The sequence below is a fragment of the Sceloporus undulatus genome, chromosome 5, assembly GCF_019175285.1.
Source record: "Sceloporus undulatus isolate JIND9_A2432 ecotype Alabama chromosome 5, SceUnd_v1.1, whole genome shotgun sequence".
Classification (NCBI taxonomy): Eukaryota; Metazoa; Chordata; class Lepidosauria; order Squamata; family Phrynosomatidae; genus Sceloporus; species Sceloporus undulatus.
In genome coordinates, this window is record NC_056526.1 from 187788130 (window position 1) to 187804141 (window position 16012).

The 16012-nt window shown below is 41.4% G+C and overlaps 2 protein-coding genes across 8 annotated transcripts in view; one reads left to right on the forward strand and one right to left on the reverse strand.

The window, feature by feature from the left end:
- The window catches only part of SMOX (spermine oxidase), a 53095-nt gene extending 37257 nt beyond the window's left edge, over positions 1-15838 (reverse strand). The window contains exon 1 of one of the 6 annotated variants that reach the window (XM_042466825.1): positions 15284-15826. The gene's annotated coding sequence lies outside the window, so the exon portion shown is untranslated. Of the gene's footprint in view, positions 1-14517; positions 15228-15283 lie in introns of those variants that run through there. The other 5 variants (XM_042466827.1, XM_042466822.1, XM_042466826.1 and 2 more) reach the window with 5 other exon arrangements.
- The window catches only part of PTPRA (protein tyrosine phosphatase receptor type A), a 604614-nt gene that overhangs the window by 203781 nt on the left and 384821 nt on the right, over positions 1-16012 (forward strand). The gene's annotated exons all lie outside the window — the stretch shown is intronic.

Sequence of the window (16012 nt, forward strand, 5' to 3'; positions counted from 1 at the left end):
AACCAAGTCAAAAAAAGTTGGGGGGGGGGGTGCAAGAGAGGAATTGATAACATGGACTGAATGAATGGTTTAAAATCAAGAAAACATCAACACCACTACATAGATTAACATAAGCCATAAATGACACAACTAAAACTGGGTACTTTTTCCTGCTAATGATTTTTTTCCTTAACAAGGTAAAAGAGAAAAGTGGAAAAGAGGAAGAGGAAACTCTGCAAGGAGAAAAGAAAATATTCAAGTGTTCACATGAAATTGAGTCCCATGTTTGAAAAAGCCAGTTTAAATTATCTAAAATACATTAATTTTAAAAAATTGTTTTAGAACAGGAGTGGGCAACTGCACCTCAAGGCACCAATATTTCAAATGGGAAGTGACTTCTAGTTTTGCTTCTTGCTCTTTCCTTGGTTTAGGAGGTACTGTCAGTTGTGGGAAATAAAAGTAGTCAGTTTTGGCTGGTTTGGGGTAAGCGGGGATCTCTCAAAAAATTTCAAAATGATTCTTTTTATTCTTGCTGTGGATTCTTTGGGCTCCAAAACTGGGGCTTCCCCACCCCTCTTTTAAGAGGCTGTACTGCATTGTCTCCAATTATATGCAATAGCATTGTCATTTGCCCTCTTCCAGACTGGTCATTCTATAAACACCTTATTTTTCAGCTATAAACCATCAAAATTTGGACCTGGAAAAGAAAAGGTGATTTCTCAGAGAGAATTTCCTATTATTTTCAAAAAGAAGGGGGGAAATTGTACATGCACAAAATCTCCTCATCCTTCCATTGGGACATTTCACTTTTCACAACCTGGGAAGAGGCAAAGTCTTGTCAATCCATAAAAGGGCTTTCATCCTTATTCTTTCTCAAGACTTTTCTCTAGGAAAATGAAAAGCAACCAGTGAAGAAATCAAAGTCCTCTTTCAAGCTTTCCTTTCATTTTGCCAATGTCACCCCAAGGAAAAAAAGGAGAAAGACCAATGTTTTTCAGCAGAGGCTATTTTGGGACAAGCTGGCAGCAGCTCCTGAACGCCACCTTTGCAAACAACTGCTCCCTAAATTGCTCAGTAACATTTAATTGCCACTGCATGTTTGCACAATTATTTACATTCAAAAATGACTTTTCTTGTGACTCAACTAAATAGGAGAAACAAATGTCATCAACGTGCTGCAAAGGAGGAGGGAGAATTCATGAGAGCCTCAGGAGCAGGGAAAGGGGTTAGAGGAAACTGCAGGTGCCAAGAAACACACAGCTGTTGCAACAACGCCAACCTCTTTTCTTTCACGACTGCCAAGAAAGCGGTTTTCTTAACACTCAAAACCACAACATTCACGAGGAAAATGCTGTTTCCTATCCTGCCCATGGCCCATTCGTCACGATGCAAAGAAGTGTGACCAGCACAGCTCTGTAAATCTCACAGGTGCCATTCCAGCAGCACTGCAAACCTAAGGGGAGTCCTTCTGGATTAGATGGAGAGTTTCCATCTAGTCGAGCTTTGTAGTTCTAATGATGCCTCCTGGAAGTCTCCAGGGTATGAATTCTGCCCCCATTACTGGTTCCCACATGAGAAATTTATACTGCCCCTAAGTATACTGCCTCTCAGTACTAACAAAAGGGCCTGGAACAATTACTAAAGAAAGCCAAAGAAGAAAAGTGCTACAGTAGGCTTAATGCTGAAAATTAAGAAAACAAAAATAATGACCATGGAAGAACTACATGAATTCAGCCTAAACAATGATAAAATAGAAATAGTCAAAGAATTCCCATCCAACATTGATCAGAATGGAAGCTGCAATTAAGAAATCAGAAGAAGACTAAGACTGGAGGGGGAGATCCTAAAGTGCAAAGACCTAACACTGTATATGGTGGGCCCTTAGTATCCACTACGGTTTGGTTTCAGGACCCTCGTGGATACAAAATCCATGGATGTTCAAATCTCATTATATACAATGGCATAGTTAAATGGTGTCCCTCACATAAAATAGCAAAGTCAAGGTTTGCTTTTTCGGAATGTATGTATATTTTTGGAATATTTTCAAGCCATGGATAGTTGAATCTGTGAATAAAGAATATGTGGATATGGAGGACCACCTGTACTAAAATCAGGATTAACCTAAACCATTATATTCCCCATCACCATGTACAAATGTGATGAGAGCTGGACAATAAAAAAGCAGATCAAAAGAAAATCAACTCATTTGAGATATGGTGCTGAAGAAGATGGGGGAGGATACCACGGATGGCCAAAAAGATAAGCAAATGAGTCCCAGAACAAATAAAGCCCGAATTCTCTCTGGAAGCCAGCATGACTAAATTGAGGTTGTCATACTTTGGACACATAGGAAAGATCCATTAGAAAAGTCACTGATGCTAGGAAAAGTGGAAGAAAGGAGAAAGAAACACCACAGGCCAGATGGCTAGATTCAATCAGTGAGACCATGGGTCTGGGACTGACAGACCTGAGCAGAGCAGTTGAGGACAGCAGGTTTTGGAGATATTTCATCCCCAGGGTCTTCATGAGTTGAGGATGACTCTAGGGCAGCCAACAACAACCCCTGGAAAAAGAAGTTCTATTCAGCTAGAACGATAGCTGGTAATCAGCCATAAACGGCATTATTTTTTCAAAGCATCCATCACATCATGTGAAGTCGAAGGCTTTCATGGTCAGCATCCATAGTTTTTTGTGTTTTTTTCGGGCTATGTGGCCATGTTCTAGAAGAGTTTGTTTCTGATGTTTCGCCAGCATCTGTGGCTGGCATCTTCATTCTCTGAAGATGCCAGCCACAAATGCTGGCGAAATGTGAGAAGCAAACTCTTCTAGAACATGGCCACATAACCCAAAAACCCCTCAAAAAAACTATCCATCACATCTCCCAGTAAAAAAATATAGAAATCAAGAAAGTTACGTTTTGGACAAAACCATTTTTTTTTTACTTTTTGTACAACAAGAAAGGCCAGTTAGGGATTCTGGGAGTTGAAAAATGTAACTTTCGCCCTTGTGAAAATCCCTTATAGCAGTTACAGTGTACAAAGAGGCAGCTTTCTTTGACATTGTGATCAACAGCCATGTAAATATTACCAATGTGTAATTTTTTTAAAAAAACCTCTTTAGCAACAGTGATCACTAATGCCTTGCCATTTCATGCAACTGTTCATTTTTCCATCCTTTTTCACACACACACACCCTTTTGAGCTGTGGAATACTCTATTATTGCATGAGAAAGGGGAGAAGAAAAATGATTTCTTGCTACAACACAATATTTATATATCCATCTATTGTTGCAATGAAAACAGAATGCTTCTACTGGCAATAACTCAATCCTAGCTTACGTTCAGCAGCAAGGAAAAGATATCTGTGTTTTCAGTGATTTAGAAAAGCCCTTTTAAAAACTATTTAAACATTAGACACCTCCAAATGCACACAGATGGATAAACCTTCTCAGTTGTTGAATGACAGCTCAGAAAGATCAAGAGGAAACAATTGCAATGCTTTTATGGGCCTCAAATGAAATTAATTAATTACATAAAGCCAAACTTCAAAGCTGCCTTTGAACTTAGATTTTCTCTCTGCAAAATAAGGACAAGGTAGGAGTAAGCAAAGTAGGGCCCAGGATCAACAGGACATAGAAATCAGGCTGAGGGCTGCTCACATCTCACTGTCTGGCTCAGTTACAGGTCTCCAACCTGTCATACTGCATGGGTACTAAGGGATTATGGCTTGTTGTGACAAGGATAAACAAGGCTACTGTCTGTCTGCCTGATCCTAGTCCCAGAAGACTAGAAACAGAATCAGTGCAAAGAATAGTAGAGGCTGTAACTTCCAAAGTCAACAACTAGAGCAGCACTAGAGCTTCACATTTTGGATGATGGGATGCAGCTCAACTTAGCGGTCAACTATCTGCTTTGTATGTACAGGTTGAGTCTCCCTTACCCAAAATGCTTGCAAATGTAAGTGTTTTGGATTTCGGCCCTATGCTTCAGGAAGGGGGCATACTAGTGTCTGCAGCAGCCAACACTTTTGCAAAGCCAGCTGCTATGTGCTTCAAGAGGCAACTGAAAGCCACAATCACGCTCTGTGAATATGGAAGCAACAGCCCCGTACTTTGGGAGGGGGGCAGAGCAGTGATTGTGGCAACCAACTGCTTCCCAAAGCAGGCTGCTATGTGCACATTCACACAGCAGCTGGCTTTGGGAGGCAGCTGGCAGCTGCAATCACTCATTCCCACCCTTCCTCCCAGAAGGCAGCATTTGCCAAAGTGGAAAAGAGATCACGCAACCATGGATTGCCCAAAAACCATCATGGGGAAAAGTATGATAAGAAATTATGCTAGGCTGGTATGATTCTATTCCTAAACTAGTGTAAAGTCCTAAGACATCCTATCTTCCAAAGGAAGACATTTACCTCAGCAGGCAGCCTGGTATACCTCAGGAACTCCAGCTTGAGGTGGTGGTGACAACATAACACTGTGTTGTGGTGACAACACAATACAATCATCCTTCCATAATGGACCAAATGGGATGGGAGTCCATTTTTGCACTGGCTTAGAAGTGACAGAAGGTCTGCTGATCAAAGATCCAATATACGTTGCCACCATTCAACAGACTGAGCTATACACATTATGTCTACAGTAGAGCAAAAGACAAGAAAAACAGCAGATGGTACACCATATGTGGGAAACATGTTCGCAAGGACCACCACAGCATCTAAATGACAGGCTATGATGCCAGCTAACATAAAGAATGGCTTTCACTGGGGACATTTCGCTCAGTGTGCCCTATTTTGCTACCAGGGAAGAATGACACCATTAATTATTCTTTTTAATACTAGGTCTTCTGACAAATAAATAAAAACAGCTGTTTGCCTTCAAGGTTTATGCTTATTTCCTAATTTTAGGGGTTTACAACAAGGGTTTTCTTTGTTTGTTTTCAGCTGGAAATTATTAACACTGTTATTTCCAGCTGAAAACAAATAAACAAAAAGACCCTTGTTGTGAACACTGAAAACTGGGATGTAGAAATTATGTCAATCACATATTCTTTCATTTCTTTAATCAGCAAAGGAGGTCTGTCAGCTTCCCCAAATAACTGTTGTGTCTATGTGAAGGTATGTTTTCTAGCTCTGGGTGCTTCGGGAAAATAGCTTTCATTCTACACCCACAAACACTCCTATGGAATATATTTGAATTCACATAGGGTCAGAAAGTATCACAGAAATCAATCAATGTAAGTTATTTCTTTAATCCATGTAGATGAAGGTCAATGTTGGAGATGCTATTATGTTTACCATTTTGTTAATTCTGTTGTGATGAGAAAGAAAGAAATACAATGTATTTTTCTATCACAAATTAGCTCTCCCTCATGCATGGATCTAAAAGGATCCAAAGAACACATGCAGTTACTTATTACTACAGGCTGAAACTCCCTTATTCAAAATGCTTGAGCCCAGAAGTGTTTTGGATTTAAAAGCAAAGATGCAGGTTTTGGAATATTTCCATATACATAATGATATATCTTGGAGATAGGACCCAAGTCTAAACATTAAATTCATTTATGTTTCATATACACCTTATACACATAACATGAATATAAACAATTATTTAAACACCATCACTGTGACTTGCACACTATGGCACATCAATGACGCAAGCGCAGCCCCCCGACATACGGATGGCATCATCATGGCAGCCCCCATGGGGATGGGAAGCCACCATGATGGCGGCGTCTATACGGACTAGGGTCTGGGAGCATGCAGTTGCTGCGTGCTCCTGAACCCTAGAATCAGCACCAGGACGGCGCTTCCCACACGTTTGTACCAGGCCTTTGTCAATTATTTGTTATTTGTGGTTTTATATCAAGATGCTGTCGTTATTGACATTGTAATTTTATGTAACAGAAGTTACATAACAGAAATTGCAATGGCGTGTGCGCTCATGACGCACGCGCCGCACCGCACATCATGCACGAGCTCCATTATTTTCAGTGGGGCTTGAGTATACATGCTATTTGTCTTACATAGAGAGATCTGGAACGGATCCCTGCGTAAGGCAAGGGCGCACTGTACTTTGTCAGGGAGCCTTTTCTGTTTGTGATTATCGTGATTTGTTTTTGTTAACAAAATATTTTTAAAGGCCAAAATGTACAAAAGATAACCTCAGTACGATCCTCTGTACTGATCTTGTGTTAAAACACATTCAACATAAATGTCCTCAAAATTTTATACGTGGAAAAAAAAAGATTTGGTCAATAAAATGGACAGTATGGATGAAAGTATAATAAGCAACTGTTCTTAAAGCCCTAACTTCATTTAACAGGAAGAACACATAATTTAATCATACTAACTAACAAAATCAAATTAGTTAACTAATTGTGAAGCAATGAAATTAACTTTAAAATGTAATGAAATTTATATGAAGCGACATTTAGAGTGCTGTCTGTGGTTCTAGATGCTCCATCATAAAGCAGGAGACTATAGAAACAGTGACATTGCAGAAAGGAGCAACCAAAATTACCTTGGAGTTTGAGCATCTTCCCTAAGGAGAAAGCTCAAATGTTTCCCACTTATAATTTCTTTAAAAGCAAAGATGCAATGGACTATGTACATGAAAGAGTATCTGTAGCCACAAATACAACCATCCACAGATTCAACCATCCATGACTTGAAAATATTCAAAAAAAATATAAATCACCAAAAGGAAACCTCGATGTTGCCAGTTTATATAACAGACATCATTTTACTATGCCATTTTATTTATTGGGACAAGCATCTACAGATTTTGGTATCCACAGGGGATCCTGGAACCAAACCCCAGCAGAAACCAAGGACTCACTTTATATGTATTAAGTCTTCAAGGCACTGTAGGACTCGGGATAATACCAAGAAACTGACTATTAACAGAGCCAAAACAAAGTTAACTGATTCTTCAGATGTATCAATACAGATTTATGAAACTTGCTGTTACAAGATGTGGTGTGGATAGCTTTAAAGAGGGACAAAACAAACTCACAGAGGAGGAAAGGTCTGTTAATGGTTATCAACCAACCATTTAGTGATACTGAACTCCTGATTCAGTAAAAAAAAAAAAAACTGTGGCCCTTTATCAGATGCATATGATGGCTGAAACCAATAAAGGATTATGCCAAATAAAACTCGTTAGTCTTTAATGCTGCTCCGAAAGACTCACTTTGCTTTTGTTCCAACAAACTGACACTGCTACCATGCCCCTCAAAATTCAATTCAGCAAACTGTATATTGCTAAATACCAGTAAGCAGGGGATGGCTAATGCCAGCTCATGGACTGGTCAGGGGTAGGAGGGCAAAGTGGAGCCTACTGACCACACACAGCCTCCAAATTCCAATTGCAGGGCCCTCAAAGCTCCACATCAGTTCTCCAAAGGCCCCCAACCCCTCAAAAAAATTTAATCTGATGTAATTTTGGGTTGATTGGTTTGCCCAAAAACCATGAGGATGCCCCTGAAATGTACAAAACAAAGATAAATCCACCAGCACTCCCAAATACATTTTCATCAGTCCTTCTCAAAATGGCAACAGGGATGTCACTTCCAGTTAAGATTGCCAGAGTGAAAACTCGGAATGGCACCAATCCTTTACTTTTAACAGTTTTGTAGAAGAGGGAATTTCAGCATATGTTACTTGTTACCTGGTTGCATGACAAGCAACACCTGCTGAAATTACCTCTCTTACACAGCCATGAAAGGTACAGGTGCCATCACTGGTTTGTAATCTGGCCAAGCTGGCTCTAGATGCCATTTTGGGAAGGACTCCAACAAAGATAGAAGTATTTGGAAGCAATGTTGTCAAGCAGATGCAACCCACTGGAGGTAGAGCGGCAAAACTGGCCACTGGCTACTAGTTGCCCACCAAATCTATGTGGTCCCTGAAAAACAGAACAATGGGCTAGATGAATTTATCAGCTTGAATCCTATTGTTAGTTCCAACTAGAGTAAACCTGTCAAACCAGGGGCAATTACACAAACACTGACTCACATTTCAATGAGTGTACTCTACCAGGTACTACCAACAAGCCTCAGGTTTTAGTCAGATCCAACAGAGTTGCCCTTATGTTAAATTTCACTATGCCAACGGGCCACCATTGACTACTACAAACCAGAAGGGCATGGTTCACTCCAACTTCTCTTTGCCAACAAAATTACACCATAATGGGATTTACAGATAAGATGACACTAAAACATTCTTGGCTTCTTGGACTATTTGACCCTGATCAAACAATAAACAGTCAAATGACCGGTCAGTTTGATTCAATTATTTGATGTTCTAAAAGACATCCACCTCCAGCAAGAAAAACATGAAAGCACAAGTTTAGATACTTACTTAAATTTTTAAATTAAAGAATCTGTGAAGTCGAAGGCTTTCATGGCCGGCATCCATAGTTTTTTGTGGGGTTTTTTTGAGCTATGTGGCCATGTTCTAGATGAGTTTATTCCTAATATCACCAGCATCTGTGGCTGGCATCTTCAGAGAATGCTGACCTGGAAGAGAGTGGGGGGGTGTATACACACACACAGTGTGACCCTGGGTAAGGAGTGATTCCCATGTTAATCTGTGTATTGTTCTGTTGTTGAAGGCCTGGCCTCAGGGTAGAAGGATATGCAAAAGAGGATTAGTGTCTGCTAATTGGTGGTGATCATTGTCTGCTGGGAAAACCTCTGACCCTGAGTGGTTTCTCATTTGCATTTGTGAGTCCTGGTTTTGGTGTTCTTCAGGACTGGTAGCCAAACTTTATTTACTTTAAGGGTTTCTTCTTTCCTGTTGTGGATTTCAATGGCTTCCCTGTGCATTCAGACCTGATAGTTGTCGGTGTGGTCCAGAATTTCAGTGTTTTCAAACAGCATGATGTGCCCAGCATGGTTTATAATGTGTTCTGCTACTGCGGATTTTTCTGGCTGATCCAGTCTGCAGTGTCTCTCATGTTCCTTGATTCGTGTTTGGATCACACAATATATATATATGCACTCTCTTCCAGGTCAGCATTCTCTGAAGATGCCAGCCACAGATGCTGGCGAAACGTCTGGAATAAACTCTTCTAGAACATGGTCACATAGCCCGAAAAACCCACAAAAAACATAAGAATCTGCTTCTGTAAAAATTTGAAAGGGACAGGCTACATTTTAAACCGTATTTCATTGCTTTATTGTGTGCTTTCAAGTTGTTTCGGACTTATGGTGACCCTAAGACTAACCTATCACAAGGTTTTTTGGCAAGTTTCTTCAGAGGGGGCTTGCCATTGCCATTCACTTAGGCTGAGAGAATGTGACTTGCCTATATTTTACTTGAGAAAAGTAAGACTACCATAGTCAGTCTCAAAAATGGGTTTATCATTAGGATGGAACTACAATCAAACTCCTCCTTCAAATTTCTGTATGTCAACATCCAGCTATAAGCAGTCAACTGATTGCAGTCGTCTACTTTCAACTGAAACATCAGCTGACACTACAATGCTGAAGATGTTTACTCGGTCCTAAGTCACTCCTAAGACCAGCGGGACTTCCTTTCTAGTAAGTGTGACTGTATGACTGTTGCCAGGTTGCTGTAAATCAATTTATGTACCAATTTTGATTCAGGCGGGATATTTTGAGTAATTTTTAAAAAATTGTTTAGCTGAATCTATTGCCACCAGAATTAACCTCTATAATGTTTTGATTAAGAGAACCAGTATGGTGTAGTGGTTTGAAGGTAGACTATGACTCTGGAGACCAGGGTTCGAATCCTGGTTTGATCTTGTAGACCTACTAGGTGACCTGGGCAAGTCATATTCTCTCAGCCTCAGAGGCTGACAATGGCAAGCTTCTTCTGAAGAAACCTGCTAAGAAAACCCTGTGGGTTGCCATTAATCAGAAACAACCTGAAAGCACAAAACAACAATGCTTTTAATATCAAATCAATTAGAAACAAGTTTGACTTTATACTCTCAACCTTAGTTTGTCACCTGTAAAATGAAACAAGATGAAAGAAAGGCAATAAAAGAAGGATGACCTGCCTTTCCTGACCATTAGTAACATAGCAGATGTTTTAAACATATACTGCTAAGTAAGCATTTTCACATTTCCTGCAATGGTGTTATTATGTTTGAAGAACAGTTTGAGAATGCCTCAATACATAGCACAAAGAGTGGTCAATAAATAAAAATTTAGTTAGATTTAAAACAAACAAGCATGGCTTTTGCAATTGGCCAAATTCTATAGATGTCTATCACCACGTGGCATCCCACTCTGTCCTTTAACTTACCTTCACAAGTTATTCTGCAGATATAATGCTTCACACTAAGTGCTCCAACACTATGTAAACATTGGATTAACAGGGTGAAGGAAGGACACCCTTCTGTCCTTAACTCTGTGCAATGCAACAGATCACAAAAGGAAAACAAAAGAAAACGTTTGGACGTACACAAAACAAATCAACAACTAGACCAGGGCCTGGTGTTGGGTTTTTGTAAAAAGAAACAGAGGCGGGGTACAGCCTACTCTCTCCACCAGTAGGTCCACGGGGGAGCCGGAGCCTTCACACGGCCCAACTCCCGCGCGGACCGAAAAAGAAGCTCCAAAATGGAGCTTCTTTTTCCGTCGCGTTTGCGACGTAGCGAGGCGCCAGGGGCGCGCTCGCTACGTCACAAGCGGCGCGACCCGTACGGACGCTCAGCGTCCGATACGCAAAGATGGCGCCGGCCATGTAGAAGGGCCGGCGCCATCTTGTACGGATGGAGTCCGTACTAGACCCAGGGGCGTCTAAAAGAGACGCCCCTTTTTTAAAATGGGACGTCCGGAGGACGTCCCAAATGGCGGTGCAGAAAGCACCAGAGTTGCCAGATTGCTGTATATAGCATGAGTTTTGGAGGCCACATGTCCTGAACAAACTGCAATGGCTTCTGGCTGGTTTCCAAGATCAATTCAAGGAGCTGGTGTTGACCTACAAAACTCTAAACAGTTGGGGCCAGAATATTGTTTGTGGTGTGACCCATCATCCCAAGAGACTGTGGTAAGTACACCAGACAGAGTTATCTCTGTAGCAGCACTTCTTCCAAAGGACACTGAGCTGACTCCATCCTTGGTGAATGTCCAGTAGGTAGTGTATTATTTTATATGTATGGCCTTGGGTTTTTAAACCTGGGTGTTGTTGTTTTCAAACAACCTTTAAAAATTGTTTTTATCTGTTTTTTCAAAATGGAATGGTTTACATGGCCAAGGCAGGATTTGAACACTGGTCTCCAGAGTCAAAGCCCAACGCTCAAACCACTACACCGTGCTGGCTGTCAGGGCAACTTACCTACATTACTGAGTGTTGGCCAAAAATACAGGACATGACAACACAAATCCACCCCCACATTGGGTATTTCCTCCATCACCTGCTCTGCTTCCCTGGCAACCATTTGCAAGGCAACGCTGCAATTACATCGCTTCACATTTTTTTCTATCACCCATTGTGTGTCATGGATCAAGTAAAAAAGTCAATGCGATTCTAGACTGCATCAATAGAAGTATAGTGTCCAGATCAAGGGAAATAATAGTGTCACTCTATTCTGCTTTGGTCAGGCCTCACCTGGAATACTGCATCCAGCTCTGGGTACCACAATTCAAAAAAGGAAGTGGACAAGATGAAGCATGTCCAGAGGAGGGCCACCAAAATGGTGAAGGGTCCACCAAGCCCTATGAGAGCAGCTGGAGAAAAGATGGTTAAGAGGTGATATAATAGCCCTGTTTAAGTATTTGAGGGGTTGTCCTATTGAGGATGGGGCAAGCTTGATTTCTGCTGCTCCAGAGACTAGGACTCAGAGCAATGGATGCAAACTACAGGAAATGAGATTCCACCCCGATATTAGGAAGAATGTCATGACAGTAAGAGCTGTTCAACAGTGTAACACCCTTCCTTGGAGTGTAGTGGAGTCTCCTTCTTTGGAGGTTTTTAAACAGAGACTGGATGATCATCTGTCGGGGGTGTTTGGATTATGTATTCTTGCATGGCAGGGGGTTGGACTGAATTGGCCCTTGAGGTGTCTTCCAACTCTATGATTCAGTGGGGTTGTCTGCACTGGCCAGAAAAAGAGGCTTATAACTGCTTTGAAGGTGGGATGTTTAGATGACACATGAGGGGAAAGTAGGTGGAAACCGAAACAAAGCTGCCTCCGGGGGCTAAAAAATGGAGCAAAAAGAAGCTGGGATTCTCCAACTTCAAGTGGGAAATGTGCATCATCACACTGACATATAAACAGCCCAGAGCCAGTATGGGACTGCAATAAAGCACAAATGCAATTGCCAATAATGCAATGGATGTAACATACACAAGCCAGACAGTCCTACAGGGGAGCATGGGGTGAAAGGAGCATGTATGGGGGACTCCATGATTGTGCCAATGTGTCACTGGACACACAATACACTTTACAGGCAGTGCACTGCACATGTGACTGTGTGGCTGGTCATACGGGTGAGCATCCAATGGAATGGCATCAAGATGGGAAAAGGAGGTAACTGGAGGTTGCAGGTGATGTGTTTGTGTGATGGTGCGCATGCATGGTGTGAAGGTGACATAAAAAAATAACCGCACAGCACAACATGATGCTGCATGGTGCAGACAGCCTGTGAGTGTTTAGCCCGCCTTAGAAGCAGGCCATGCAGACAATGGGTTTTCAATCTGCTTTCAGAAAACCCAGGAACAAGCCACTTTTTCCTGTCTGTCCGCTCTGGCCCCATGATTCTATGATTAATGGGGAGCCATGACAGCAAGACATATAGGCCAACACAAGCCCCACAACTCCAAAGAATGTGCAGCTTGCACCTTAGCTGCCTTTGAAAGGGATCGGACCAACCACTCTTTATTATTATTATTATTATTATTATTATTAATATCCCACCTCTCTACAAAATGCAATCGAAGCAGCTTGAATTTTCTATAAGCAGCTATTAGCCACAACAGGTAAACAGATGAACCATGTACAGGCTGCATTATTCTGCATAGAGGATACATGAGGGAGATAAGTTAACAGGGTAAAGTCTATGCCCCCATACATCGTTTCTTAGTTTCCTCAAGACACACAGCTGACCAGGATACCAGATTAGACAGGCCTAATCCAGCAAGGCAATCCTTTGTTCTCCTTATCAGAATCAGGGCACAAACATTTCTGGAAAGAGTCAGACACTCCTTTCCGCCCCCAAGTTCAACCGCTATCTCCTTGCAGCGCACATGCACACTGGTGTTTTGTACACATCAGCAGTTTGAGCTGCCAGAGTTACAGTTCTCTCGTAAATGAGGTACTCTTTGGAACATTTCCATTGACACACATAATGCTGTGCATGCTCCCAGCCAACACATGATCTCAACACAAAGCATGTCCAGCTGATGCAGCTAAATCCAGCAGCAGACTTGCCTTCTCACAAGTACAAATGGGGGAAGGGGAGGGAAAAGGCTTTGTTTGCAGATGTCTCCATTCTTTCCTTCTACCAAGCACCCAAAGAAAACTGCCGACAAGGTGAGAAACCTTGTCTCCTAAGCAGTTACACATGTTAGAAAACAAATCACTTTTAGCTTTGGATGCTTGGTGTAAGAAGGCAGAAAACCCTGACCAGGGCAATTTCTAACATGCTTTTTCCCCTTCTTTTTGCATATCCTTTCCTAACTGATCTTGTAATAATTAAGTGTAAAGATTTAAAAAAACAGCAGTACTTGCTGCAGTATTATTATCTCCAGATTGCAAACTGTGAAAATAGACTAGTTTATTCTATAAAGAAATCTTAGCTTTGAAAATTGGAAGACTTTAAAAAGTAAATATTTGTGACTAATAATTATATGATTAGTAGCTGAGACAAATGTAGCAAAAGATTCACTCACGTCTTTACATAAGAGGAAAATGGGAATAATACTGGGGTGTGAAATAAATCACTATGGCAATTTTAACTCCCAGGTTTAAGAGTAATTTCCCTCCCCACTGCTCAAGCTGCAGCAACTGACAAAAAGACAATATAGCTTGCAAAGAACACCACAAATCATCATCTTCGGGATGGTTTTTAACCTTCATCCAGGCATATAAAAAAAACCAGTGTGTGACTTAATCTGGTGTATTTTCTGACCGCAATAAAAATTCCACTGTCTTGTGGGGCATTAAAAATTCCTGCATGGGCACAAGATATACAGAATCACAAGTATTTCATAACAGCCAAAACAAAGAGCCAGAAAACACAGATAAACATGAGGGAAAACATTTGTTCTGAGTAGCTGCTGCCCCACTTTTTTCCCACACACAAAAGAAAATATGCAACTAATACAATTTAAATACTGTATTTTTGTCACTTTAAAAAAGCACAGCAGATGGTGGGAATTGAGGGAGATTGTTTACAGATCTTCATGTGACAATGTCATAAAATGCAAGTCCAGGTCTGTGCAAATTCTGTAATAAAACAAGACTCCGGGAGATGAAAACGTCCCACCTGCCTGACTGAGGGTTAAAACAGTGTCTAAAATTGTACTTTATCTTCCTTTTTTAAAAAATGCTTCTGTGTCCCTCACCTTGAGCTCATGCATCCTTTAAGAAATGGGCCTTGGAAAGGTAACATCAAAATAAATGAGTATGTGTTTTTTTTTCCAGCAATGTTTCACCACATTCCTATGGCAGTGTATGCATTTCATCACGATTTGATGGCTCTGGAGAGCCGTCTATTTTGTACAATTCCTCATTCGCAGTGTTTGGAGCACCAGGGAATCATATTAAAGAGCCGCTAAAGGCAGCAATGTCAGCAAGGATAAAACAAGACTTTATTCTCTGGGAAAGAACTGGGCAATGTTGTCACTCCTGCGGTTGGAATCGCACCCGACTCTCAATCTAAAGAGGAAGTAATCCTGAAATGAGACGGACTGGGGAGGAGAGAGAGATGTGTCATTGCGAACAAAGGTGAAAGGCATAAAAGAAAAGGAGAACAATCATTTGTGGGTGTGACACAATGCACTAGAAATGCTCCAGCATTACAGTAACAGCAAGCCTTTGCACAAACAGGGAGGGCACTATTACAGGAGGGGGGGTCTGTACAAATGGATAATGCAAAAATGCACTCTCAACACACACACACACACATACAGAGGTTCAATAAGGGTCAGAAATCCTCATGAAGATGGGATCATCTCCTAAAACAATAATGGGAACGCTCAAGACTATGTAATCTAACAAGACAATGATGAAAACAGGGGCTTTGAGATCCCAAGAATAGCAGCAGAAATAGAGAGGTTTAGCTCCCCACAAATAAAATGGGGGGAGGAAAGAGAGGGGACAAGGTGGTACCTGAAATCATGAAGATGGACACCTCCGTCACACCAGTCTCCCAAAGGAAAGATGGAGGGGTAGCGGACTGGAATGATAATGGGACCAGTGACTCTATCCACCTGCCAATCACTAGGAGATACTGGAAGGACTGGGGGAGGAAGGAGTGTGTGTCCCCCCCCCCCCTAAAAATAGCTACTATCCCCACCCCATTTCTTCTCTTCCCATTCCTCTAAATCCTCAGAAGGGATGGTGGGGTGGGGTGGCTTTGTTACCTTATATTAGCAGGGGAAAATATACTACACCTATGGAACTGGATGCATTGAGGAGATATTGAGGCTAAAAATGACAAAAGGAGAGCTGAAGGGAAATGAGGAGGGGGCTTTGTTAGCAGAACAAGGCCACCAATAACCTGCAGAGGGTTGAGGAAGAGGGAAAGGGTGCACAATCACCCCCCCCCCCAATAAATACACAGTAATGTTAGTGGGGATATTCAGAGACATCAAGGGAGAGATATTAGTGGGGATATCCAGAGATATTATGGGAGTATATTATAGAGGAGATATTAGGGGGGTATTCAGAGATATTATAGGGGGATATTATGATACAATATGGCTAAAAACCAGAGATATTATGTGGGGAGTCTAAAAGGTACTGGAGATCTTATGGGGAATATTCAGAGATATTATGGGGGGGGGGGGGGTTCCAAAAAGTATTAGATATTATGGGGATATTCAGAGATTTTCTGGA